Genomic DNA, 27,098 nt, shown 5'->3' with positions numbered 1-27,098 from the left:
AGTAGTAGCGTAAGGTAATGCGATCGGTCAGAAGGAAGCGGATAACAGGAAGAGCGGAGAGGGTGAAAGACAGAGAGAAGGAGCTCGCGAAAGGAGGAAGGGAAAATGGAAGCGATGGAGAGAGAGAGAGAGAGAGAGAGAGAGAGAAGGGTGAAAGGGAGGGAGAATCGGAGGGTCGTACGTATCGCATCAGGGTGTATGCACCGAAGAGGGGTAGGCCGCGGCGGGGGTCACGGAGTGCGCTGACCTACTGTCCCACATTCGTAGCACAGAGCAGCCTTCCTCCGAACTTCGTAGCGGAGCGAACCCAGAAACCCAGAACGCTGCCTGCCAACCCCCTCCGCCAACCCCCTCCTCGACCACTGCCCTGTCTCGCTCCCTGTCCCTCTCTTTGTCCTTCTTCCCTTCCCTCCTCTGCCTCTATACACCCCCTACAATCTCGCGGATTTAAAGCTGAATCCTTTATACCGTGGAATCGCGTGGAACGGCGGCGCAGCCAGCAGCCATCCGGGTGCATCGCATCGCAGCGACTTTCTTTTCTTTTCTTTCTTTCTTTCTTTCTTTCTTTCTTCTTCCTCCCCCTCCTCGGCTTCGGTACAGAAGGAGAAGAGAGGCAGGGGGGAGACGAGAGCATCTCAAGCTTTTGGTCCTCTCAGTTTAAAAAAGATCCACTTTTTTTGTCCGTCTGAGATTATGTTTGCGTATGTATATATATATATATATAGTAGATTTATAGTAAGGATTTAATGAGTGTCCAAAGATTTATCGATGCGTTGTTTACCCTTCTCCCTTCCCCTTCCCTCCTCCCCCGATTGCATTTGTTTTCGCACCGCATCGATAACCCGATTCTCAGTTTCGTGCCACCGCAACCGAGGCTATTCTATATGTCAGCCAGGATAACCCAGAATATGGGGAAGCAAGATTTCTTGTGTCGCGAGCAAATTGTCCATATCCACCATTATAATCTCACGGATAGATGGAATTTCTCGAGGAGGAAGAAGAGGAGGAGATCGCACCGCGTGGAAAAATATATAAAAATTCAAAAAGTTTCGTATCCAAGGTCTACGGGTCTATAAACTTGCGTTGCAAAACTATGAGAGGAGGGGGAGGAAGGTTCTCGAGGAGAGGAGAGGGTTGATCAATTGCTCGAAGGGTGGTGGGAAGAAAACAGAGTCATCAGATAAGGGATGTTGGAGAGGCTGAGGTCGGAATTTATCGCGGTCATTTCGCAACGATCCGGTCGTTACCTCGTTTCGCTCGCAAGGACAATTAACAGTGGCAACGTTGGCGGGATCAGTGAACCGACCCAGTGGCAATTATATATCCTCGTCTTCGATCGTCCAACGAATATCGATGATCGAAGAGGCGCGCGCGCGCGCGCGCGCGAAAGATCGTGAAAAGGTGGCCGTGATTTTCGAATCACGGTTGCGGTTGTTGTTCGACGAATAACAGGGAAACGACGGTTTTCCATGAATTATTCGATTCGAGGCGGAGGAGGGTGGACGGGGCGCCGAGACTGCAAGGAACGTTCATGCACCCCGAAAGCTCGTTTCCCTCCCTGCTCAAGCGGCGCATGCCTCTTGACGCTGTATCGGTCCGACGCACACCCACGAGGGAGCGAAAGCTCACTTACGGTCACGAATTCTTACGCACACCAGCCGATCCGACGACACCTGCTCTCCCTGCCTTGTGATAATGATTATTCTTTTTCGAAAACGCGCCGGGGGAAATCATCCGTCTCGAGAAACACGAAATATTCTCAATCGTAAAATCTATCCAGCCTCTGTTTCGAAGGAAATACGATGAAATTTTCTTTCGTTTATTTTTCTTTTTTCCCTTTTTTTTTTTGGAAAAGTAGCGGGGGAAGAAGAATCCTTAGGAATGATTAATCGATCTTGAAATGGAATATAATTCGAATTGTATTTTAAGCATGTATTTTAAGCAAATTTTAAACTTTTTATTTCTCGTTTTATAGCAAGAAGAAACGTATATAACGATTAAATTTTTCTTCGTGGTTCGTCTCGCAGAAAGATACTTTTCGTGTACAAGGATCGAGGAGATTATTCAATTATAAAGATTATAAAATTCTTCCTTCATTACAAACGTCGAGGAAAAAGAATACCTCTCCAATTACATTTGATTACGCACAACAGAAAGAAAGAAATGATAGTAACACCGTTCAAATTCAAATCGTTCAAGCGGGACGCGTGACGACACGCGTTGCCAACGGACTAATAGGCGTCGAACACGTTGCGCGGGAACTATAAGCAAAAACTAGTTTACAAACTTCTCCTCCTATTCCCAACTCTCGAGTTCTCGAGACGACTGTCGATGACAACAAATAAAAAAAAAAAAAAGGAACCTGTATACCACTTACAAATAATTACAATAATTTAAATTCAAAGACACTCGAGCAACCAGTGATAGATAATAACACGAAATATCCTAAGACTTTAAACGTTTAATCATACGAAAAAAAGCAAACGATATAAATCCCCTCAAATTCATCGAATCACCAATCCAATTATCTCCAACAATTATATCTTCGAGGGGCTCCTCGCCCTTGTTGATACGCGGCTGCACGCCCCCCTACTCAGGGGTGTAACGCGGAGGAGCGACGAAGACGAGGCAGCGAACGGGCGCGAACTCGTCGATGTGGAGCGAGAAGGAGAGAGAGAGATATAGTGCTGCGGGAAGAGGAAGAGGAGAAGGAGAAGAGGAGGCGGCCTAGAGGGAGGGGGAACCTTCTCGAGGAGAGGGACGGAAACGCCGAACCGCGGAATTTGGAGAGGAAGGAGGAGAGAAGCTCGCGAGGGCGCGGAGAGGAACGAAGAGAGAGAGAGAGAGAGGGAAGCGAGAGGGAGGTAAGGGGCGAAGAGAGAGAGAGAGAGAGAGAAACAGAGAGACAGAGGAGGCGCGTGTGTAGGTGGTGGTGGAAGAGCGAGGAGAGCGTAGTCGAGCGACCGTCCCGCTGTGGCCACGAGCTCCGACGCTCGGGGAACGTAGGTAGTGCGTGAACTTCCGGCCGAGTGAAACGGACAAGAGAGAAAGGGGGAAGAAAGGAGCAGTGAGAAGGGCAATTCGAGATTCCCTTGGAAGGTAGTAGAGAGTCCGCAAGCGGAATCCTCCTTCTGCCTGGCCGGTTGGGACATATATATATATATATATATATATATATGTATGTGTGTGTGCGCGTGTGTGTGTATATATATATATATTCGTCATATCAGCGTTTGAAAACGCGAGTGGGGCTCGGACGATAGAGGACGGCGGCGGGTCGAGGCGAGGACTGGACGAGATCGTAGTGTTGTTGCTGTTGTTGTTGTTGTTGTCGTTGTTGTGTTGTTGTTGTTGTTGCGCGAGTGCGTGAGAAGAAGAAGAAGAAGAAGAAGAAGAGNCGTGAGAAGAAGAAGAAGAGGAAGAAGAAGAGGAAGAAGAAGCGGAAGGAGGACACGGGGACGTGGTGGACGTGGACGTGGACGCGTGGACGTGAACGGGCGCGAATCGAATCGAATCGAATCTAGTGGAGGCAGGGGGGGAGAGAGAGAGGAGGAGGAGGAGGAGGAGGAGGAGAGAGAGCCGCGAGTGGAGTTACGCGACGAGGAGAGGAAGTAGGGAGGGAGGGAGGGAGGGAGAGAGGGAGAGAGAGAGAGTGAGTGTGTGCGGGTGTCGGTGAAAGGGTTTTCGTTCGGTCGCCGCTCGATCGCCCTCGGAGACGCTGAGGGACGCGAGTGCGTTTGTTATGCGTACCAGAGTGTGGTACTACGGTGGTGGCGGTTGACGGCGGCGGCGGCGGCGAACACGACGAGCAGAAGAAGGACGAGGAGAAGCAGGACGAGGACGAGGACGAGGACGAGGACGACGACGACGACGACGACAACGACAGGAAGGAGGAACAGGAATAGGAGCGACAGGAGCTTCAAAGGAGGACGTGGACGCGAACGAGGAGGCGGAGGAGGAGCTGGAGGAGGAGGAGGAGGTGGAAGAAGAGGAACAGGTGCGAGTAAGAGTGCGGGTGCGAATTCGGGATCGAGGAAGGAGGCAGCGGGAGGAGGAGGAGGAGAAGGAGGAGGAGGAGGAGGAGGAGGAGGAGGAGGAGGATCAACCGAGGATCGAGAGGAATCGTCATCCTCGTCGCGAGACCGATCGAGAGTGCGTTCTGGTGTGTTGCCGCAGGGGAGGAGGGGAGGGAGACTCGAAAGGGAGGAAAGACGACGACGTCGGCGACGAGGTGGAAGAAGGAGAGGAAGAGAGGTGCTGGAGGAAGACGAGGAAGAAGAAAAGGAAGGTAGAAGTGGTTGGTTCCGTTTGTCTCGTCGTCTCGGGATCGAGAGAGTTTAGAGTTTAGGAGAGAGGAAGAGGCATTCCCCCCCTCTCTTCTCTCTCTCTCTCTCTCTCTCTCTCCCTCTCTCCAGTCTCTCCGCGAGTCTCTCCGAGTGATCGTTTTTGCGCGAACGAGCGATCAAGAGCGAAGAAGAAACGATAAGAAAACGGGTGTTACGGGTGGATCGGGAAATCGAGGAGGAGGAGGAGGAGGATAAAATCGAGGAAGAGAAGGGAAAAGGATATCGAAGAGAGAGAGAAAAAGTGGTATGTGGTGATATTTTTTTTCCCCGTCTTTTTTTTTTTTTTTTTTTTTTCTTTCGTTCCCTTCCGTTCCCCGTTCTCACTGGGAAATAGAGGAGGGCTACTGTGTTCGTCGTGGAGGCGGCGAAGCCTTTCGTCGAGTGTAGTGTGGTTTCTTAAAGTGGTGCCTCAGCACGAAGAGGGAATCGCCAGCAGGGCAGAGGCTCGAACGCATGTAGGAACATGGCCGCAACCAGCCCCTGCCTCCCTCTAGAGGTGAGTCCAGCGAAACCGGAATATGGCACTGTGATTCTTCGTTCCTACCGATTTCATTGCGAAATCACCTCGTTACATGGAACACCTTGTATCTACGCCTCTCTCTCGCTCGGACTCGGTGATTCCACTCGCTCGTTTCGTTCACGCGATCGTCGTATGTGCCGTGTCGTGCGCGTCGAAATTTCTAACCTATAAGTTGGTGGTGGGCAGATCAGTTTCGTGACGCGTTGTTCACCCAATATTCTTCATTCCCCTTTATTCGAACGTTCGTGTTTTCGATGGAGCCGTTCACGAAATTGACCTACTTCACGTGGAAGCCGGACATCGTTGTTCGTTCGACACGAGTGTGTATATGTATATATATATATATATATGTATATACCGTAGTAGTACACGTAGAGTGTTTCGTCCTTTTCTATCGTTATAGTTTCATACGATGCCGAAATACCGTTTAACCGAATAAGTGTAACGTATGCTCGCGAGATTGGCATATATATTTAACGATGACTCGTGACTGTTGCTCGTGTGTGATCGTTTCAGAAATTCGAATTAACGATGCGGTGTTGTTTCCCCGTTTGACCTCTTTATCAGTGTATCAGCGTACGTAAAGTATCAATCGGTTACTGTCTATTTGACTGTATAAACAGTTCGAGTATACCGGCACACTCTCGGTTATCGATATCTCGTTTCCTCGAAGCCGAAAAAATTCTAATTTGAATTAAAATTCGCTCGTCTTGTGTCTTGTATTCTGTATTCTTGTCACGAAGTTGAAGTTAATGATATCGAATGATATCTGAATTATTCACCTTTTTAATAGATGCGTATATAACATTCGATCCTTGAAGCCACGTTTGCATCAAATCAAGCTGATCTTGATTGTATGTTTTCACTTGTGAATCGATTTCGTTCAAAATTATTTGTTTGATATCATTTTAGAGAGTAATATGAAAGTAAAAATTGTCAGAATTCTTATTACTTCTCAATGCTTTTTAGAATATTATTGAACAATATTTATCCGTAAATATTTAAATCACGTTTAAAATAAAACACATTTAATTATTAAATTAAATAATTGAATTAAATACACTCGATGTTCACAGCTTTGACATATTTTCGAGATAAGTATTGCAACTGATGCAACATTGGAAATTAAAAGGTAACCTACATATACATACATCAATAACCAAAATATTCCACATTGTTCAATAATCTTCTCTCAACCACGGATATATATTCATAATCGAACTCAAAAAATAAAATCGTAAAATCGTTCGATTGGCCGTCATCTTCCATCATTCAAAGGATTGATAAAATTCTAATAGCAGAGTATAATATTAATACCAACGCAATAACGAAGCTTAAAAATCTCTTCCAAGAAAAATAACAATTCGCGAATTACCGAGAAACTTTTATATTCTAATTTCGTCCATCGATTTCCTCCTCGTGTAACGAGTCGTCATGCCTCGAGTTATGGCGTATTCGTAGAAAGAAAATTACACGGCGTGGCGCGATACCCTGGTGGATCGTTTCCTCCCCCCGTGTGTTTGTCGTATCGTGTTGGCCCCGTTTATTCCATCGAGTACTTATCGAGCTTTCATCGCGTCACTTATCAGCCCGTGCTGTCTGTTCACGAATGCAACGCGACCAGTTAAAGGGAACGCAACGAATCCCATGGCAAAGACGGCTTTTCGACCTTTCTTTTCGAAGACCCTCTTCCTTGACAACAAACCTATGACTGACAAATTATCAGTTAATTGACACAATTGGCTAAATAGAAACTCAATTATTTTATACTTGTCAGATATTCTTAGATTATATTCTAGTTTTAAAACTTATATTAATAATAATTAACTTATATAATAATAATTAATATTAGTTATATATTAGTTATAAAACTATATTCTAGTTTTTAGAGTCTTGTGAAAGATTTAAATATGCAAAATGTAATATTTCAAAAGTGAAACAGATTTCCACAGATTTTCATTAAAATTTAAATATCTAAGCAGTCTAACTAAAAGAGAAATTGAAAGTTTGATCGAGTGGAACAGATTTTTGATAAAAGAGTAAAAAGTAACACGCGTGTACAAAAGTGATTTGGATGGGATTCGATGGAATAGCGATTTGAACGAGCGTGAATATTTTTTCGAAGAAGGAATCTTGGAGCTTTAAGGATAGGGGATAGCATACAGTGAAGGTATACAGTCTGTCCTCTTTTTACGCTTTAATCATATCGATTAGGTTCTGATGTGTCACTTAATGGATCGAGCCTTTGAACGTAACTTCTTTGCATTATATTTTCCGCGAAATGGAAGAGTAATGAAATATTTTCTAAATTAATCCTGCTCGATAATGAAAAAATAAAACGACGAATGGAGACGTTGGTGTTATCGTAAAATTTGCATTTGTTTAGAAGCAGAATCTGATTCTGCTCCACAGAAGATATTAATTAGTAATTGAAAGAAAAATGGATGACAGTTTCTTTTTTTTTTTTTTCTTTTCACGAGGATTGTATTTTAGTAGTCATCGTGCAATAACAACATTGGTATCTTGATTGTATCTATTCTATTTATTGATAAAAAAAAAAAATTAACTCTGAAATATCTGTAAAAATTCGATTTTATATTTAAAAGTGTGTTTGCGTTAAGTGGAGGAGTCCTTTTCTCGTTTAGTAAAATTAAATGAAATTAAATAACTTTCGACTGTTTCGTTCACCAAATTGAAAATTCGAAGAGGGAAGGATATAAAGGATATTTGAGGGTAAAATCTTCGAGAGTTGAGTATTTTCTCGTGAGTGGAGACGAGTTCCTTTGAGAATGATTGTTCGAGAGTAAATTTCACTCATAATGGAATATCGACTAAGTAAAAAAATAATATTCGAGAGCAGCTCTCGAGAGTATTTTTCTCAAGTGGACTCTGCATTGAGAATGAAATAACTTTCACTCTCGTAACGTGAAAAATAATTCTTCAGAGTTTTGTTTTCAAACGTTATTAAGAGTGCAATTATTCTTTATTGGGCATAATGTCACGTGTTTCAATATGAATTATTTGATCATCAACATTTCAGAATTTTTTCGATGTAAATTTAAGAAATATTGTTTCATTTGCTCCATCATTTGTTCTTATTCGTTTAAATGTACCTTTAAAATGCATTTAAAATATAAAATGAGAACAAGAACATTGATTTATAAATTTGTTTACAAAAGAAAGAGAATTTACGTAAATATGAGCAATAGAGATTAGAACAAGAATTCATTAATTATTTTTATTTCAGTTTTCGGTCACATTCGTAACAATAGTTTGAAATAAAAAATATAATGATAAAAAATTTGATCTGATAAATAATCGTCACGTGATCAAATGTCAGAATTAGGGAAGAATAAATTGAAAACGATAGGATTATAAATTTGTATGGTGAATTTATATTAATTTAAAATAAGAATGAATTAGAAGGTTGTAATGATAGAATTATTTATGAGAAATATATTTCGTGCAATAATGCATGAAAGATGAGAATATGAAACATACAAAAATTTCTCTCATTATTATAGAAATTCCAATAAATATAATCGCCTTCGATTTCATGTTAGGATATTTATTTATCTAAATTAAGTTATTTGAAAATTGAAGTGACAAATAACATTAACACAATAACTTGAATGAAAATTTCAAATTATTTAATTTCTAGCTTCCTTGAATCAACTGTATAGTAATCTGAACGAGGCTTAAAGAATACTCAACTGTAGTAAAAATTCCCAACAATAATCAGACAACAGTTCTTTTCATTCGAGAAAAAAATATTCGATTAATTTTAATACTTTTAAATTAAATTGCTTGAATTCATATCAATTCAACTCGAATTACTTATATCACTTTGCTTGATATATTCTTTCAAGATTCAATTAAAGTTAATCAGTCACTTTTATGAATTTGTGTACAATATAGTCTTCGACCAAGCTATCAATTATTTGGCTTCAATCGATTAATTAATTATCGAAAAATGATTACATATTGCAACTTGCAATAAATCAAAAGACAACGAAAAATTTCTAAATTTTTACAAACTTACGAAAAATATCACATTTCATGAAATATTACAACAAAAATACCAGATATAAATAACATAGGATGAAAATATAATTAATTAATTAATCCGAACAAATCTTTGAATCAATCAAAATCAATTAATTTACTCGTTTAATTTGAGTAACTTTTAAGTAACGTTTAACCGCAGTAGAAATCTTCGAGAGTGATCAGACACTGCTCCAATTTCTTTACCATATTCGTTTATTATATTTCGAAATCGAACAACCGAAAGAACGTACGTGATATATTTTTGAATAAACAGCTTCTAAGATTAATTAACAGAAAATCATGGTGTTAATTCGCACGGTGTCATCTTTCTCGCAGAGTTTCCACCTCGTAAATATAACACGCAAAAAAAAAAAAAAGGATCCACTTTCCGTTAATTTGGCGCGCTGCATCAGGAATTTATTTTATACGGAGCGATTTATCGCTTTCATTAAAAGGCCCGTGACCATTTGTCCATAGACACACGACCAAGTTTTCACTCTAATTTTCATTTAACCCGTATTTCTCTCTCTCTCTCTTTTTTTTACGCCTGTTTCTCGAAAATCGCGAAAAATAAAGGTCGGCGACCGAATCGAAGCGGTTTCTTCCATTTTCTTCTTCCGGCACGAGCTATTATCCGAAATTGCCTTCAACGTCGCTTCGCTATTTTCGACTCGATCTTAAATCGGCATCCCATCTTGCGCATCCTGGAAAAATCTCGTTTGATAATGCTTGGTAGAATTAAAATCCGTTACTGAATAATTTATATTGCAGAAATTTCTTTTATTTTTTGGATCACGTAATTGTTTTTTTTTTTTTATTTATTTATTTGTTCCATTATTTTCACGATCTATCATTTCTTGTATTTGTTTCTGTTTGATAATTTTTGGCGGGCATTTTGAAAGAGGAATGTCTTCTTATGTTTATAATAATTTGAAGTTAAATTTTTATTCACATATAACAAATTTGTTTATTTGTATGAATAATTTTATTTATACAAATATATATTCTATAATGTTTGCACGTTTATTCATTCTGAAAGGAACGTATAATTTAAATGAGATAAATAATAGAATTTGGATCATTGAAATGATATATATATATATTATTCATGTTCTGCAGATAGAATATTTATAGTGATATTCTAAGAATTAAAGGCTGTTGAAAAATATTTAAACTTATTTTTCAAGTTACAAGCAATTTATGTTTATAATAATTTGAAATTAAATTTTTATTCACACATAACAAATTTGTTTATTTGTATGAATAATTTTATTCATACAAATATATATTCTATAATGTTTGCACTTTTATTCATTGTTCACTGAAAGGAACGTATAATTTAAATGAGGTAAATAGTAGAATTTGGATTATTGAAATGATATATATATATTATTCATATAGAATGTTTTAGAATATTTATAGTGATATTCTAGAAATTAAAGATTGTTGAAAAATATTTAAGCTTATTTTTCAAGTTACAAGCAATTTAATTTAATCCAATAATCAAATGAAGTAAGATATCTCTACTTTTATTATAATTTAGTTATATCTTGCATAATCTAATGCAAAATGAAATTTTAAGTTTATAATTTAATAAACAAGTCTCTCGACATTTTTTAATCTCTTTTCTCTTATCTCATCACCTTTTAATAAATAATATGTATAGTTAAAATTTTTTAGTTTATCGTTAATTCATTACTTTTTCAAAAAATAGCGAAACATTTTGTTTTCATTTTGTATTCTTTTATATCATTTCACACAAGTTATAAACCACATAATTGTTAATTTTTCAATTAATTTGATGATTAAATTATGGATACTTACGCATTTATGCACGATATGAAAAAGAAGACAAAATATTCAAATTATATTACGTATTACTTGAAAAATAAGAATAAATTCTTTTCTTTCCTTTAATCGAATATATTCATTCAAATTTTATTTTGCATAAATATTCTACTAATTATCAGTTGAAATTATTTGAGTGTTATCGAGAAAAGAACTTAATATTCTACGAATCTTTTGTCCACGTCTTGTATACATAGTAGATATAAAATAGAAGAGGTAGAAGAGAGATAGCGATTCGTTGAACGTCGTCAAATTGTTCTTAAGACGATGTGTCAAGAAGGTGTCGAACGCGATATCGAAATTTGCTCTCGAAGCAATTCAAGTTAGAAACTTTACGCAGGAAGTTTTGCTCACTCCGTGAAATAGTGAAAACCTTCTTGCTTCTAAGCAAACCGTATTATGATAATTCATATGCAATCACGATTTCCATATATCTTCAAGAATAAACGAAATTTGAATTTCTAAGATCGTGTACCAATAAATCGATATCGTTAATTCAGAATTGCAGATTTTAAGCAATGTTCAAATTGTCAAGTGTCACGATAGATTACAATATTTTGGATTATCTATCAAGATAACGTTTCTTAAAGTCTTTAGAAAATTTCTCTTCTATCAATTATTAATATTAATAAAAGAGTATAAATATTTATTGAAAAAGATTAAGAAACAAACAAATCATTTGGGAATCTCTTTACACTTGTTATTTTCTGAGATCAATACTGGAATGGAACTAAAAATAACATAGCTACACAAACAGTTTATAGAATATGGAATACTTTTGCATAAAAATTAATTTTCTCAAACAGTTCGTTTCCTCAACAATATCAGTGCATCCGCTTAATAAATTAAAATTACTTAACTTAATATAAAATATTGTGTATACGCAATAGATAACAATAATACAAAACATAAAATGGTTAAAAAATAAAGATTACTCTAACGCGGCCATTAAATAATACCATAATACCATAATTCACTCTATATGCAATTTCCATACATTTTTCCGGCACAAAATAAAATAAACTCGAGTTCCAATTCCTTTTTATCTCCCAAAATCGTGTTTCTTCAAAACTTGAAATAAGAAAGGAGGGGTCGACGATCCCTGTTCGAGCGTCCTCGCGGACGTTAATTTATTAGAGATCCGCAGGATCGGTTTGTCACGTAAAAGCCGTAAGTTACGTAACGTCAATTAAATAATAGGAAGCGTGTCGTTTCGCCATTCGCTCGGCTAATCGCGTCCCTCGTGCATCCAATCTCTGCTCGATCGATCTTTACCGACATACGCTCGAACATGGGAATCTCGGTCGATAATATCGGGCGAACCGAGAAAAAGAAAAAAACGTTTTTCTATCACGTCTCCTCGCGTCGACTGTGAATTTTTACCGGCTTCGACTCGAGAATCCACCCCTTTCCCTTTGTCTCCTGTATTCCCGGATTGTTCGATTCTATTCGAGAGAGAGAGAGAGAGAGAGAGAGAGAGAGAGAGAGAGAGAGAGAGAGAGAGAGGGAAATAGGATGAAGAAGACCGAGGGGGAAAGTTTCTTATCTAGGCGAATTCTCAACCGACAAAGAAATCTCGTGCCTAGTTGACGACCCAAAAATTGGATCGGACGTGTTTCTGGGGAGGGGGAAGGAGGACAACCCCCGTGGCGCAGCAACGTGTTCTCCTCCCTCGCCCACCTCCTCATCCCCCTCATCCCCCTTGATGATAAAAACCCGCGAAATTGGGTCGAAATTCCGACGAAAGTGTTACGTCGACTCGTATCAGGCCGATTGTCGTGGCTGATTGCTTTCCTGAGTGAGACCGGCCTAGGTAGGTAGGTTTCTCTCAACGTGCGGGAGAGGTTGGTAGGAGTGGCGGAACGAGACCGTGCGCGGCACGTGTGCGAGCGGGCAGAGTTTGGTTCCGCGGGGTTGGCAGGACTGGCTGTGACGCCCGTAGAGCGAGAGGAGATTACGAGACGAGGATGGAGGAGGAGGGCGAGGTGGTGGGGGAGTGGAGGACAGGCGAAGAGAGGAGGGGCCGAAAGGGCAGCATGAATGAACGATCAATAGATATATAGTCACTTGCTGCCAGGTATCCACCTTTCCGTGTATTTTCTCCGGCTATTCTTCCCGAAAGAATCTCAATCCGCCGTTTCGAACGACGTCGGGCCTCTATTCTCGGGGCTTGCTTATAACGGGATTAAACTTGCCTGTATATTTTCCACGGGCTTTTCTCCTCTGAACAACTTCTTCTGAACGAGATTTCCTCTCTTCCCTCCCTCTCCCCCCGTCTTCTGTTTTGTTTGGTAATAATTGAGGATCTTGAGAGAAGGGAGGGTAGATACGTTTTTGAGTTATTATTGGATATGTAAAAAGAAAAAAAAAAGAAAAAGAAATTGTACACCTTTTTGACGGCGTGAGTTGGATATTGATGTCGATAAAAATTTTTTTTTTTGTACGCAAGAAAAGAAAACGGAGGTTTTATTTTTTATAATGAAACAATGATAAATTTATATTTGAGCGAGTGTTTTATTGCTATTGTTTTGTTTTATTATTAATCGTTTGTTTATTGTTTTTTTTTTCTATTTTGCCAAATAGGGATAAATTCGAAGAATTCATGAGAAATAGAGATTATTCGTCAACAATTAATCATTGTTATTTAAAGATATGTTTAAGAATTTTCAATTAGAGTTTTCAATTATCTCAATTAGAATTTTCTTTTCAAGAAAAAGAGAAATTGACAGTTAGAAGAGGCTACACTTTCCACTTACGAGAAGAGGTCCCTAAGTATAACGCTGACTTTTTAATGAACTTTTGCACGGTTCAGTTTCGAAATGCTAAATAGGACATTTTAATTAAGAAGAGAACATCTCGCTCGCAGAATATAAGGAAAGAAGATAATTTTAATGTTAAATATCTCGCAAACTATTACAACCGTCTTCGAATCAGATACCATTATCTTCAATCTTTCAAGATCTATCGTAAAAGCTCGTTAACGTATTACGACCAGCGATACTAGCGCCACGTGACTATTAACTACTACTAATAAATCAAACGTATACTTAATTCTCCATTAATCATTCATCACTTCTACATATTTCCACGTGACAAAAAACATATTTTATTAATTCTTCTTCACGTAATTTTAATCAACCAGAAATTCATTTTACAAAGAAATACACACGAATACATGCTAATCGTATCAATTGATATGAGTTAAATTTAGGACAAAGAGTATCTCGTATCTCGATCGTTCGCGAAAGTTAAATTAAAGGCTGTCCAGGATCCTACGGTGGAATTATACAGAAGTGTAAAGATGTACCTATCCTTATACGAAACAGAATAATCTCGTCCTCCCGCCGATTTTTAGAATGCGAATCGCAATATGAAATTTCGTTTCTCGATTTTCCATTTCGAGGTAATTAAAAATTTCAGAACACCATCGAAATTTCTCGAATTTTAAATAACAAGCGAATAACGTTTTTTTCAGTACGGGCTGCGCGATTTCCAGACACGCGAACCGGTTAAGGATAGCTACGAAAAATTTAATAATTTGAAAAGCAGGCACGAACCTCGCGGTTCTGTCCTATATCAACAACGATCGGGTTAGATCGATATCGCGAAAGTTTCACCGTGGACCAAGAGTGGAAGCGTGCGTGCACACGCTTTCAACCTAGCCAGGGCGTAAATATATATGTCCTTCGTACATAATAAAGCTTGCCCCGGGGTTGGCCATGCCGCATCGTGGCCAATGTCTTTTACGATCCACGATAATGTCGCGTGTGCGTGCGTTTAATCATCCACGGTCAGAGTCGCTTCATTCGTTTAACCTAATTGGCATCGTAGTTTCGTTAGATGGAATGATATAATGTGTGGGATATTTAGAATCTTTTTGTTGTAATGAACAACCTTGAGGACATTTTTTTTTTTTTTTTTTTATCTGAAATATTTTGAAACGAGTAATCGAATGATTAAAATATATAAGCGATATATTTGTTTATCGAGTGGTTGATTAATTTTAAAACAACGAAGACGAAGAATCAAACGTGTTTTTTATTTATATTTTTATCTCGTTTTCAATCAAGAATTGTGAAATTTAGAAGAGAAATAATGTAAGTATTTATATTTACTTGAAATAAATATAATTGAATAAAAAGAAGAGTTTTATTAGTTCAAAAATGAAAGTTCTCTTATTATAAGAAATGCAAATTTTTTATCAGAAAAATGGATATTATCTTGTTAGATCTAAACACGAGAAAAATATTTGTGCGAAATAAAATATTTAATATTATCACATTTTATAAATAATTATATTTATAAAATGAAATGACACGATAAATAGAACATAGAATAAAAATTTTATTCGAATAATTATTTTGATAAATAATATTGGTACATAATTATCGAATCCTGTCTCGAGGTTAGTTCTATTCGATTGGATGATGAAGAACGTTTTAGAATAAACAGCATTGTTTGCGTATACCGCGTGGGTGTCAAAGGCCTCGATAGAAAGTTCTGCGTGATTTTACGCGTGGAAAACCTACTCGATTCTCGAAATGGCAAAAGGTTCAAAGTTTCTTTCGAAACGTAATCCAATATGTAACAAAAATCATGAAATTTATAAATGTTTCATTATAGAAAAGTCAATCAGTAAGTTGATTGACATCAGATCAATTCATTAAAGTTTTAGTGATATGCTGAGAAAAAATATATATATATATTTAAAAGTATGAAAAATAATAAAATGATTTGTAATCGAATGTTTTAACGACAAAGAGGATTTTTTTTTAGAAAAATTTGATTAGCTCGAGTGATTTTTGAAATTTCTGCGTTAGAAGTAAATATCAAACTAAGTTTAGATATGTACGTAATATCTCTAATTTCGCATTAGAGAATAGGAATTTCTCATTATTAAATGGAATATTAAACATTGTAAGCCATCATCACAAATTAATCCTTTGTACGCCATATAATTATCTCTGCGGGTAATAATTGTTATGACTTACTGTTACGGTATAATTCTCATAAAAATATCGCCAAATTTAAATCTTAATGTCTTTGATTAATTATATCTGTTAAATTAATCCAAATTTAGAACCTGTATTCTTTATTATGTAAATTACGTGTTCACACATTTAAAAGATTACCAAACATTTTATAAAGTATAAAGAAAATGAATCTGTTTTTCATATTTTGATATTTGTTCCTTATTTATTTATTTATTAATAAATAAAAGGAAACATTTTGATATACATATAACGAAATCAAACAATAAATAAGAGTAAAAATAGGAAGTTAAAAATTTATATAGTGAATAACGAAACAAGTAAAAGAAAAACAAAGGAATCAACCTATTTACTTTCATCACTCTATTACAATTATAAATTTACATTCAATAGAATAGACAAACAAATTCTCTTACCATCACTTATAAACTATTTTCATTAGAGAAACACATACATGAAATCAAATTGTTAATTTCAAATTTCCTTTCCACTTCTCAATATCTTCCTCCAAATCCATTAAATTACTTCCTCATCAACGAGGATATTCGGGTCACCTCACCACTTAAATTACACACGACACAAATTCGATCCTAGTTTTCGAAAAATTAAACTAAACATCCCTAACTTAAGACCAATATTCCTTCCCCATTTCGTTATTATTATTATTATTATTATTATTACTCTCGAAAATACACTCTCGATGGAAAGTTGAGAACGAGAGGGATGAAGCATGATCAATGAAAGAGGGGAGACCTCTGCGTGCATTGCTGCGTGTGTGTGCACACACATTGACACACATATTCGTCCAACTAACTCGCCCCCTCCTTCCTTCTCTTGGCCCCTTCTTCTCTTTCGCCCCTTATCTTGGCTCGTACCACTTGGCAAATACTGGAGACGTCCAGTCGCCCCGTTTGACCTTACTATTGACAAGGGCGCCATCCCTGATTTATAAAGCTTCGTAAGGAAATGAGCTTGGCATTCTGCGGTATAAATACATTGACGGATAAGAAAGATAAACCGGTTGAGGGAAGAGTTCATTTTTTTTTTGTCGTCGAGATCGAGCTAGAGAGAGAAGCGGTTATTCGTTCTTGTGAATAGGGGTTTTAAGTTGTGGGATCAGGGAGTCGGTCAATTCGAATTTTTGTAAACCTGTATCTGTGAATATCGGTGAAAATATTCGAATGCTTGTTGTGTAAAATAAAACAATAATTAAATTTATTATTAAGATTTATTTTTTGATTTATTCTTTTTCTGTTTAATTTAAAACTTGCATTCATATTCGAAGAATAAGCAAATAAATTTTACTCTCTGAAGGACGATATTCGAATATCTTCACAAAATTATTATCATTCATGGATCAGAAAGATAAGCTAAGTTAAAAAGAAAGAAAAACGAATTCGAATATGTCACATTTTCCATCACTTTGATCCCTTTATAATTAAAATTCTCCGTTTAAGAAAAAAAAAAACATTATTTGATTAGAAACATAATTAATTAAAACAGGCAGCGAAACATTCGAGTTTCTCCACTTTTTCATCATCACCATTTGTGGAAAAGACAACGCTTTTCGATCGAAGTTGCAAAGTGTGTCGCCGAGAGAGAAGCAGCCTTAAAGCCGATTCGCGTGCCTCGTAATTCATCCCACGTTAGGCCGTGGAATGGAAAGTTTAAACAGTTGTAATTTATCGCGCGTCAACTAAACCAGTTTTCACTTGGAATCGCGTTCTCAGGATCGTATATTGGGGAAAAAAAAAAAAAACGAGAACATCGTGCGGTTAAATACATTTCCCTCTTTTCCTCCCCCCCTTCGTTTAATAATTGTTTGTCCACGATGTTATTAACGGTATTCAAACGGTATAATATCGATATCGATAACGCGTTTGTCTCTGACACACGCGTTTCGACGAATCCGCAGCTTTTTGCTGCGCTTTCAATTAGAATCGCGGATTCATCGAAGGCCGAGCGCGAGTTTGCATCGTTCGTGCTGGAATGTTATAGTTCAAGGATCTACGTTGTCTACGTCGAATAGCGTTTATTTATTCAAATTGCATTTCCGATTCCGTTCCCTGGAATTCGTCGTGTATAATAATAGATTTCGTCGCCAATTGATCGTAGCAGAAATCTTAAAATCTTAAAATATTTTTATATAAGGTAATTAAGCGAAGTTGTCGAGGATAGTATAGAAGATCGTTGGAAAACGTTCATTCTCAACAATTTTTCCAGACTAGTGATCGAGAAATATTATTAATATTACATTTATAAAATTTCACGTATTTAACAATTACAAAGTTTCATCTCTCTTGATTTAGCAACTGTTTCGTATTTAAAAAAAAAAAAATTAATTCAGACAATCATCGAAGTAATATTAAATTTTATAAAAAAAGAAAATACTTGACGTGCTATTGAAAAGCCTAATTAATAAATGATAAGTGAAAAATAAATTCGAGCTCGTATATTTCTCAAATCTTGATCTTGTAAATTAACGAAAAAGAGTTTATTGGGACAAGCCCAATAAATTCGTAAGAAGAATGGAATCGAAGCTATTAAACAGCGAAGCGACGATAGATACGGTCTATCAAATGTGATACGAGAATGTTATACGGTTGGAAAACGTGGTAGAAAGAGCAGCAGTGCTTGGCACGTCTGGTCTTTTAAGTAGTACAAGTACGTGCGTGGTCAGACTAGCGAGAACCGCTACGGGAACGAGTTTGGCACACGCGCTACCGTAAGTACCAATTTTGCGATCGCAGTTCACTTAATGGCTCGTTGTAATATTCAAACGTTCGTGGGGATTATGGTTTGACCATTGTTCGTGTAACGATTTGCCAGATTTATTTACTTTTTTTTTCTTTCTTTTTTCTTTTTAAGGATAAGGTTGATATTCAAGATTGATGAAACAATATACGATATTCAATGTAATAAAAATGGGCAATTTGTACGATTTTAATGCGAGATCGACAGGCGAAGGGGAACAGTTACAGACAGATTATCAAAATTGTAGTTTGAGAATCAAAGAAATTTTTTAGAATATTTTAAATTTTTTAATATTAATCTCGCTATTATACACGTTGAAGTACAATTGCAAAAGTATCTAATTTTAGATATTTGATATATTTGTGTAAAATTATACAAGTAAGTCACGTAACATGAATACTTTAAGCAACTTGGTAGATTAGTAGTTATTTTTGGTTATTATTATTGGTTATGCGAAAAAATATTATACATAAAAGTTGGAATGGTAGAAGGATATAATTTGGTGTTATTAATTTTTGAATATAAGTATAGAGAATTCGTGAGGGTTAATTTTGTTTTTTTTTTATTAATTCAGGAAATATTTTAATTCGAATTTTGTACGTAAGGAGAAAAATTATGATAATATCACTTCTTATGTATTACCTAAATTAATAATTTCTTACTATCCATAACTTAATCATTTTTTTATAGAAAATAACAATCCGCATAGATTAATCCATCAAAAAATTACATCCTCGTATCATTCAACTTTTTTCAACTAATAAATCAATTCTACACCAAAAAAATACAATAATTAATTATCAAATATTTCAATGATCGAATATTTTTGCAATCTTCGTGTCTCTTCGAAATTTCGAGGGAAATACCATATTAGCTATGCCGCTAATGCGGCAACCCATTGACACAAGGAAAAATTGTTGGAAATTTCTGGGAACAATACGTGCAACTGAATTTGCATATCCTAATTAGCATTCTTCCATGGAACGAGCGAGCGAGGGCGAAATGTTTAATCTGTTCCCCTTATCAATGAATGCGAGCTTCTTGGAACGGTTCTTTCACGGTCGCGTGTTCCACTCATTCATTCGCGGCAGTCACCAAATCATCCATTCGAATACGTGAAACGACCGTTACCGCCTCTCGTGCTTTATTTTCTGATTCATGAAACCTTTCTCTCCTTCACCCTTCCCCCCCCCCCTCCTCTTGCTCCTCGCCACCCCGAGTCACGTAGGATTTCGTAATCCTCGAGGTGCCACGCGCGTTATATACGTATATGTATGTATATATATATGTATATATATATATGTATATATATACGTATATTACGATATATATATGTATGTATGTACAATGTGCATAAACGTGTGTAGGGGAAAATGTTCAAGAGAAAAAGCAACGTTGGCCGTGTCTTTGGTTACGTGTCATGCTCAATAGGAGAATCGAGCAGCGATGTCTCGCCAACGTGAAAATAGGTCACTCGTATTGAAGTGGTTCGTCTTTGCTACGACTCCGTACGTATTGTGAAATAATCGAATCACGTTTAGAGATGTAGGGGAGGGAGGGAGGAAATTCGATTTAATTCGCGTGTCTAATGGGCGAGAGTGAAACGAGAAAATGATAATTCTGAATGATTATTCATATTTTTTTCTTTAATGGAAAAAATTTTTCCAAAAATCGACGTAATCTTAATCTTTCTTTCAGAAGCCAAAAATTTGTTTAATTTCTTATTATCGATATACTTTACAAAATAATTATTTTCGATCCGAAATTCTACATTATCACCTCTAAAACTTTAATCAATCGAATTCGGATTCATCGTTGGGAGAAAATGAAACGCTTTTGCATCCCAATAGCCAGGATCACGATTAATTTTATCCCAAAAATGGAAAAATGAAAACGTATCCGCACTGGTTGGTGCAACCTCTTTAGAAATCGCGTGTGCGGCAAGGAGCGTGGGTGTGGGTCAAGTCAGACGTCTCCGGCGTCTGGCCATGACGTTGTTCCGTCTTCCCTCCCTCTTTTTCTCTCTCTCTCCCTCGATTCCTTCTCTTTGGTCTCTTGGTTCGTTCGAAATCGTGGCCGCGAGTTTCACAACAGCGTTTCCTCCGAGGCGCCAGACGAGTCGCGCTCATTCGTTTACAGTCCTCTTTCTTGATGTTACGAGCTATTAGTTATACAGTTTTATCCTCTATTTGAGCACTCGCCAATCTGGTGGGGAGGGGGCTTGCTGCCTGCCAGGAAGTCTCTTTCTCTCTACTCAGCCTTGGGTCGTCCTCCTTTCGGACCCTCTCTCATTCATTTTTTTCTTCTTTTCTTTTTTTTTTTTTTTTCATCGCCAATGCTGCTTTGTCCCCTTATCTGAATCAGCAAGCTTTTTCTCCTGAATACACTCGAATGGATCGAGGATAATATAAATATCGATTTCGAATACAAATTTTTGTGTGGATTCGTAATTGGATTAATTTATATACACGATGATTGCGTTGATTTCAAGCGGTTGGAAGCTCGGCAAATATTTGCTGCGGAGCTGGACGACTCTCTGTGCCTCTCTTTCGCGTGTTTACAGCCAGCTTGCTTAGAGGCGCGTTGAGTTTGCCTCGAGGAAATATTTGGAGGTAATTCATTACATCGTCCATACGTTGACGGTATCGATGCTGTTGATATTATTGGTGGTAATCTTAAACTTGATTCGTTCACTTGATTTTTAATTGCGAAAAAATATTATGCAAAATTATATTCATTCGTTATATTTTGTTGTTAATACTTTCTTACGTTGCTCTAATAAATTAAATGAACGCTGTCGAAGAGAATTCATTTATAGTGACTTTATAGTGTTTTATATTACTTACTAGTTACTTGTAGTGTGAATTATTTTTGACTCGATCCACTCATCGATCGTGCAATGAAAATTGAATAAATTTTGATCCATATATGCAATCTATATTCCAAGAGTTAAATTACTTAAATTATTGTTACTACTATAATAAAACTTTCTTTTATGTTAGAGAGAAAAAGGGAGCAGATATAGAATAATTATATTGGCCATGACATATGCGCATAACGTTAGAAATAGGACTTTTTAAACTTTCGAAAATAAAAAAAAAAAAAAAATGATCGATCAAATTTTATATCAACTTGAATTAGTCTCAACCCTTCGCATTTACAACATCGATATCATTGTGCTATGTTTCCTTCTTTAGAGGACCAACTTAATATCTATTTTCTTCCACGTAACTGGCTCTGAAAGTCTATAATTCAATATGTAACGGGATATCTTTCTCACGATTGAAAGGAGAAGTTTATCTTGGGGACGTGGTGGCTGTCGAAAGTTTTCGAAATCTCTAAAGGAAAATTCGATCTCTCGAAACAATGGCCTCCTCGATAGCTCGAACGAGGGTCGCATTTTCGCATTGTCGCAGAACAACGTACATACGAGATGTGATCGTTGTTGACCGACCACGGTGTACGCTAAAACGCATGCGTTCAGACGCAGGCGATGCGTTTATAGCAATGAGGACGCGTTACAAGGAAAACTCGTGTCTTCGATTTCCACGAATCTCTCTGTTCGTGTGTCTACCATTTTGCATCGTCATCGAATGTCGTTTCAATTCCAGTTTTTCCAGTAATTAATTGCACTTCTCTCTCTTATTCCACGAATCGTAGTGATAGCAATGTAGAATTAGGAATATTTTTTATTTAAAAACAACAAATGAAAAGGACGAATAATCATTTTGAAATTTCAATAATTAAATCGATAATTATGTTTTATAATATTAAGATAGAATATAAGATGCATCGACAATTAGACAATTAAACCTCATCACTAAAAAAGAAATATGCTTAATCATTGTAGAAAGTGCATCGAAAAAAAGGATAATAAAAACGACATAACCTCAACATCGTTAGAGATACGTCAAACAACGACGATATCCAATTTTAAAATCAAACTTTTATTTTAAGATATAAATCTCTCAAGCATTCAAAAGACTTATGATACTATATTATATAGTACAATTTTTATATAGTACAATATCTACAATTACTAATAGGATACAAATTCGAAATTCTTTTGAAATGACGTTGCAGAAAAAAAAAAGAAAAAGAATTGGAAAATATGGAGAAGAAGGAAGAGAAGGAAAATTTGATCGATATAACCTCAACATCATTAAGGATGCGGCAGCGATTAGACGGCGCACGTAGATCGACGTACTCGTACACGAGGTACACGTAAACGTACGCAGCGACACATAACGCGCGATCGCAGAACAACTAGTTGGTGGGGTTGGTTGTAGCAAGGGCGCGTCGAGGAGGGAGGGGAGGGGGATGTTGGAAACGAAACGGATATACGTATTGGTTGCACACGTGCACAGCTGACGTAACCCCCCGGTTTCTAGGGAGGGGGGAGGAGGGGAGGGGTGGGGAGGGGGGCAAATAGACCTAAAGGTAATTTTGCCGGGGTATGTAGGCGGTTATTATGGTTAGGTGGCTCTTTAGCGTTGGCCTTCCCTCGCTTTTCACCCGCTTCCGCCTGCGTTTACTACACGGGTTTAATGCGCAGACAATACTATTAGCGCTATTTATGGTCCCTTAGCTTCGTATTAGGCCCGTCTCCATGGCCGTGGCCGTTATAATTGTACCCGATCTCACCTTTTTCATTTTCGCTCGTCAGATGAGAGTTTGATGAAGTTTAATTAAGTTTTAACGCGGAATGATTTTTTTCGATAAAATTTGGTAAAGAGGCTTGTGAAAATTCGCTGGTGATTATCAAATTATTCGCAATGTTGAAACAAATGAAATATTCAAAACTTTAAAAATCTCGAATCTCCTAGCTAGTTTCGTGATTGGAAAAATTCTTTAAATTTAGATTTAAATAATAATTTATAATAATAATAAATTTTTGCAAGAATATTGCAGCAAAAATTTCTTCTTAAAAAAAGAAAAAAAGGGAAGAGAGAAAGATAGAGATCTCAAACTTTTGAATAGCGACAACTATGGCGACAGACGGAATCGTTTGTTAAATAAAGTCTGATTATCAAAGAGAAATTGAAAGACCGTGTGCAACCGGTGATTTCGCATATGATTTTCATCGTAGCCTTGAATTTCCTCGTTAAAAAGAAAAAAGTCGATAAGAAATTTTCACCATATAGCGAGGTTTTAAATTAAAGCATCAAGTAATAGTGTCTATTGAAACATGAACATGTAAAGTATTCTATCTTCTTCAATGATGACTGAATTGAAACTAAATTATACTTCTATATTACTAACTAGCCTACTGAGGATTACAGGATTACCTTTATATTCTCTAATTTGACAATTCACTCGTTAAGACGTTTGTATAAGCGTTGATATCTTTGATCAATTGATTACTTGTTATGATTTGATTATTACTTGATAATTACTTGATTATTGAAAGGATTAAACGATGTGTTTACAATCATTAGTACATATTATATGTATATACATAATTTAATTTTCAAGAAAAAATTTGATTTTATTTTCCTGAAAATAAATCTTATTTTGGAACATGTTAGGCGATATATTTAGTGAAATTAACCAACGAATGGTCAGGCATAATACGCGTCCTCGAGTCTAATGTGTAATAATATGCAATAATAAGATACTATCACATTGAAACTGAAAGTGAATTTAATAATTAATACCATGTTCTTAATAAACGCTCGAATTCAAATCATTTCGCGCCATATGACAGTCGAACTGTCGATAACTTATCGATCGATTTTTCGTTGCTTAATTCCATTCGCGCGTATATTTTTTTCGTTCGATACTCATTAAAACCATGGCATAAATGCTGTTGCACGGTTTGATGTGCAACTACAGTGACGAAATTCACTACGAATTTGGAAATAAAACGATTCTCGAGTTAACGCCAGGCAAAATTAACTTTTGCAACGAAATTGTTTCTGAATTGTTTAATAATTTAGTTCTTCTTATTCCAATTCTATTATTTTGACATCCAATAGCTGAGTTAGTTTTGACTCGGTCGATTTAGCGATTTGCTATTATAATACTAATTAGATGAAGAAATTAGATAAGTTTGAAATTATAACTGTATGGGTCACTTTTAATCCGGCAACCCGTAATTCATGGCCCGTATTTCGATGGATAATACTAGAAATCTGATTTTCAGATTCACGAAATTCGAATCCGAGGATCTTTATGAGTCCTCGAAACTTTGGAAATTCAAATATATTCTATTTTCGTCTCTCTTCTTTTATTCTCTATCTTTTGGAAAAATCATATCAAGAACAAAAAAAAAACATATTCCAATAAATTTAAATTCATATTTGGCAAATCAATAAATAACAATAATCATTTTGACTTGAATAAAATTTTTGTGTTTTCTCTTTAACCTATTATGATAGTATGAGAGAGAAAAAGAGATGGATGAAAAATTTAAAAAATTATTACTACTTAAATATAAATGAACGAATTATTCACACAAATATTATTCCTTGTCTCGAATTTCAAGAAAATGATAAAAAATTTCAATACCTCAAATAATCTCTAATTAATAAACAAACAATTCATCGATAAGTTTTTAACACCTTTAAGCATCGTCTTCTTGGCTTCCACGCGTCCTACTTGTTACGTGTCGCGGATCGAATCATCGTTGGACGAGTTCCTTCTTGGGAATTTCTTTCGGCTCGAAGCTTATTAGAACCGCGTGACACGAGGTGGGTAGTATTGGCTTCCTGGTATCGTGGCATGTGTCCGGTAGGGAGGAATCTTGGCACGGTGTCTTCAGCTGATGCGATTACCGTGGTCGATTGACTGGCGCCTGGAGCGCATCAAATCGAATAATTAAGACGAACGTTGTCTAGGGTCATCGTGTCACTCGATACCGAGCATAAGCGGACCTCTGCTGCATCGAATTCCCCCAAATGCCGTTGCCCACGTACTACCTCGACCTAGATTTACGCACTGGCGTGTTGGGATGCCTCAACACCAGCCAGTTCCCTTCTGAAAATTATTTTTCATCGTCACTTTCGTGATATTCATATTAATTTTCGTTTAAAGTGAAAATAACAGCTTGCGATATTTTTTTATGGAAAAACGACAATTTACCGCGAAATAAAATTGTTCTATCATAACAAATGCTAGAAGAGAGAAACATATTTATAACACTGATCTAACCTGCCAATTGAGCAGGTTATTAATGATTAAAATTTCAAGTTTGATCTTCAATTAAAAGGATAGATATTTGGAATCTATATCTATACGAAGATTTTTGAGCGGGAATTTTGTTCGGAGTAAAGTAGAACACGTTTAAAAAATAATTTCATTTTACCATAACAACGAATACAAATCAACGACAAAACACAAATAAATGACGTAATTTTCAATATTTTAAAAAACATTACTAAACAAAATTAAAATAACCTACAAATGATCATAGTGAAATTCCACCAAATCCTGAAAAGTTGGCAATCCTGCTCGGTAGCCGGTTTGCGGAAGGAGAAGAAGCCAGTGTGGAAGCACAGAGCTGTAAGGTACGCGGCCGGTAGCCCGATGGCTCTCGGTTGACGTCACGAGGCAAAATGGCGGTAAGGTGACGTCACCGGGAGCTCCCCCCCTCCCTAACTGGCTCCGCAACGTCGCCGACTGTGTAGCCCCGATATCGCGGAGATTCCACGGAGGATCGAGGTGTGTGCATGCGAGAAAGAGAGAGAAAGAAAGAGATATATATATATATAAAGATAGATAGATAGGCGATCCCTACGCGACAGACGAAGAAAGGTGGAAGGAGAGAGGCGGTCGGCTCTCGTGTATGCGTGTGCGCGTGTTGGGCGCCGTGACGCTCGAGTCACAAGCAGTTCACGAGCTGATTTTTGGCAAGATCGCTTCGCGCATTTAGAGGGCGACATTAGCCGGCTTTTCGGGTAACGATCGTGGTCGCGGCGCGGCCGAGCTCGCCGCCGGGAGACGCCCCGCCACAGGGACTATAGAGAGCGGCGATTTCCAGGCGCTTCGTGGGCTGACTCGCCGCCAACTCGACGATGATTCGGCTTGCCGTGGTGGTGCTGGGGATCGTTCGATCGGCTCTGGCCGCGTGCACGTGGTGGAAAAAAACGGGACGAGGAAAAGGGTAGGTGGACAAATGATGGGAAAGGAGGAAGGTAAGGTAAGCAAGGGGAGCAAGATGCCGGACACACACGGCGGCGGATATACTGCGCACGTGGCGCAGAGCGGCGATCCGGCTGCGCGAATCCCTTTACACTCGAGCCAGGGCGGTTGCGACCGGCGCACTCGAGCTGCTGCTGCGATTCTCGAGCCGGCCGCCAATTTCCAATCCCCCTCTCCTTCTCTTCCTCCTCCTTTATGCCCTCTACCCTTTCTTCCGCTCGAATATATTCCTCTTGACCGTTCCTCGGTTCAACGTTAACCTCTATTCGGGGCTGCGCCTTGTCCCGCGTGGGAGCCGATTCAAGGATGAATTCGGGACCCGATAATTCGTGCCTTCCTCTCCCGAGTTTTCCGTATTTTCTTTTTTTTTTTTTTTTTTCTATTTTATTCTTTTTGAGGTTTGGTGATTTATCGTTGAAAATAGGGAGATAGTTGGATCGGTGTAATGTA

General features: G+C 37.5%; 1 protein-coding gene across 20 annotated transcripts in view; it reads left to right on the top strand.

Annotated features, from left to right (window-relative positions):
• Positions 1-27,098, top strand: part of LOC122716454 (voltage-dependent calcium channel type A subunit alpha-1) — a 155,856-nt gene that overhangs the window by 63,369 nt on the left and 65,389 nt on the right. The window contains exon 1 of one of the 20 annotated variants that reach the window (XM_043939539.1): positions 4,117-4,842. The exons of the other annotated variants lie outside the window; for them this stretch is intronic. The gene's annotated coding sequence lies outside the window, so the exon portion shown is untranslated. Of the gene's footprint in view, positions 1-4,116; positions 4,843-27,098 lie in introns of those variants that run through there. 20 annotated transcript variants of the gene reach the window in all.

This window comes from Apis laboriosa, unplaced genomic scaffold, assembly GCF_014066325.1.
Source record: "Apis laboriosa isolate Shangri-la unplaced genomic scaffold, ASM1406632v1 scaffold45_cov149, whole genome shotgun sequence".
Taxonomy (NCBI): domain Eukaryota; kingdom Metazoa; phylum Arthropoda; class Insecta; order Hymenoptera; family Apidae; genus Apis; species Apis laboriosa.
Note: the sequence above shows the minus strand (reverse complement) of the source record. Positions and strands in the feature narration are given on the sequence as shown.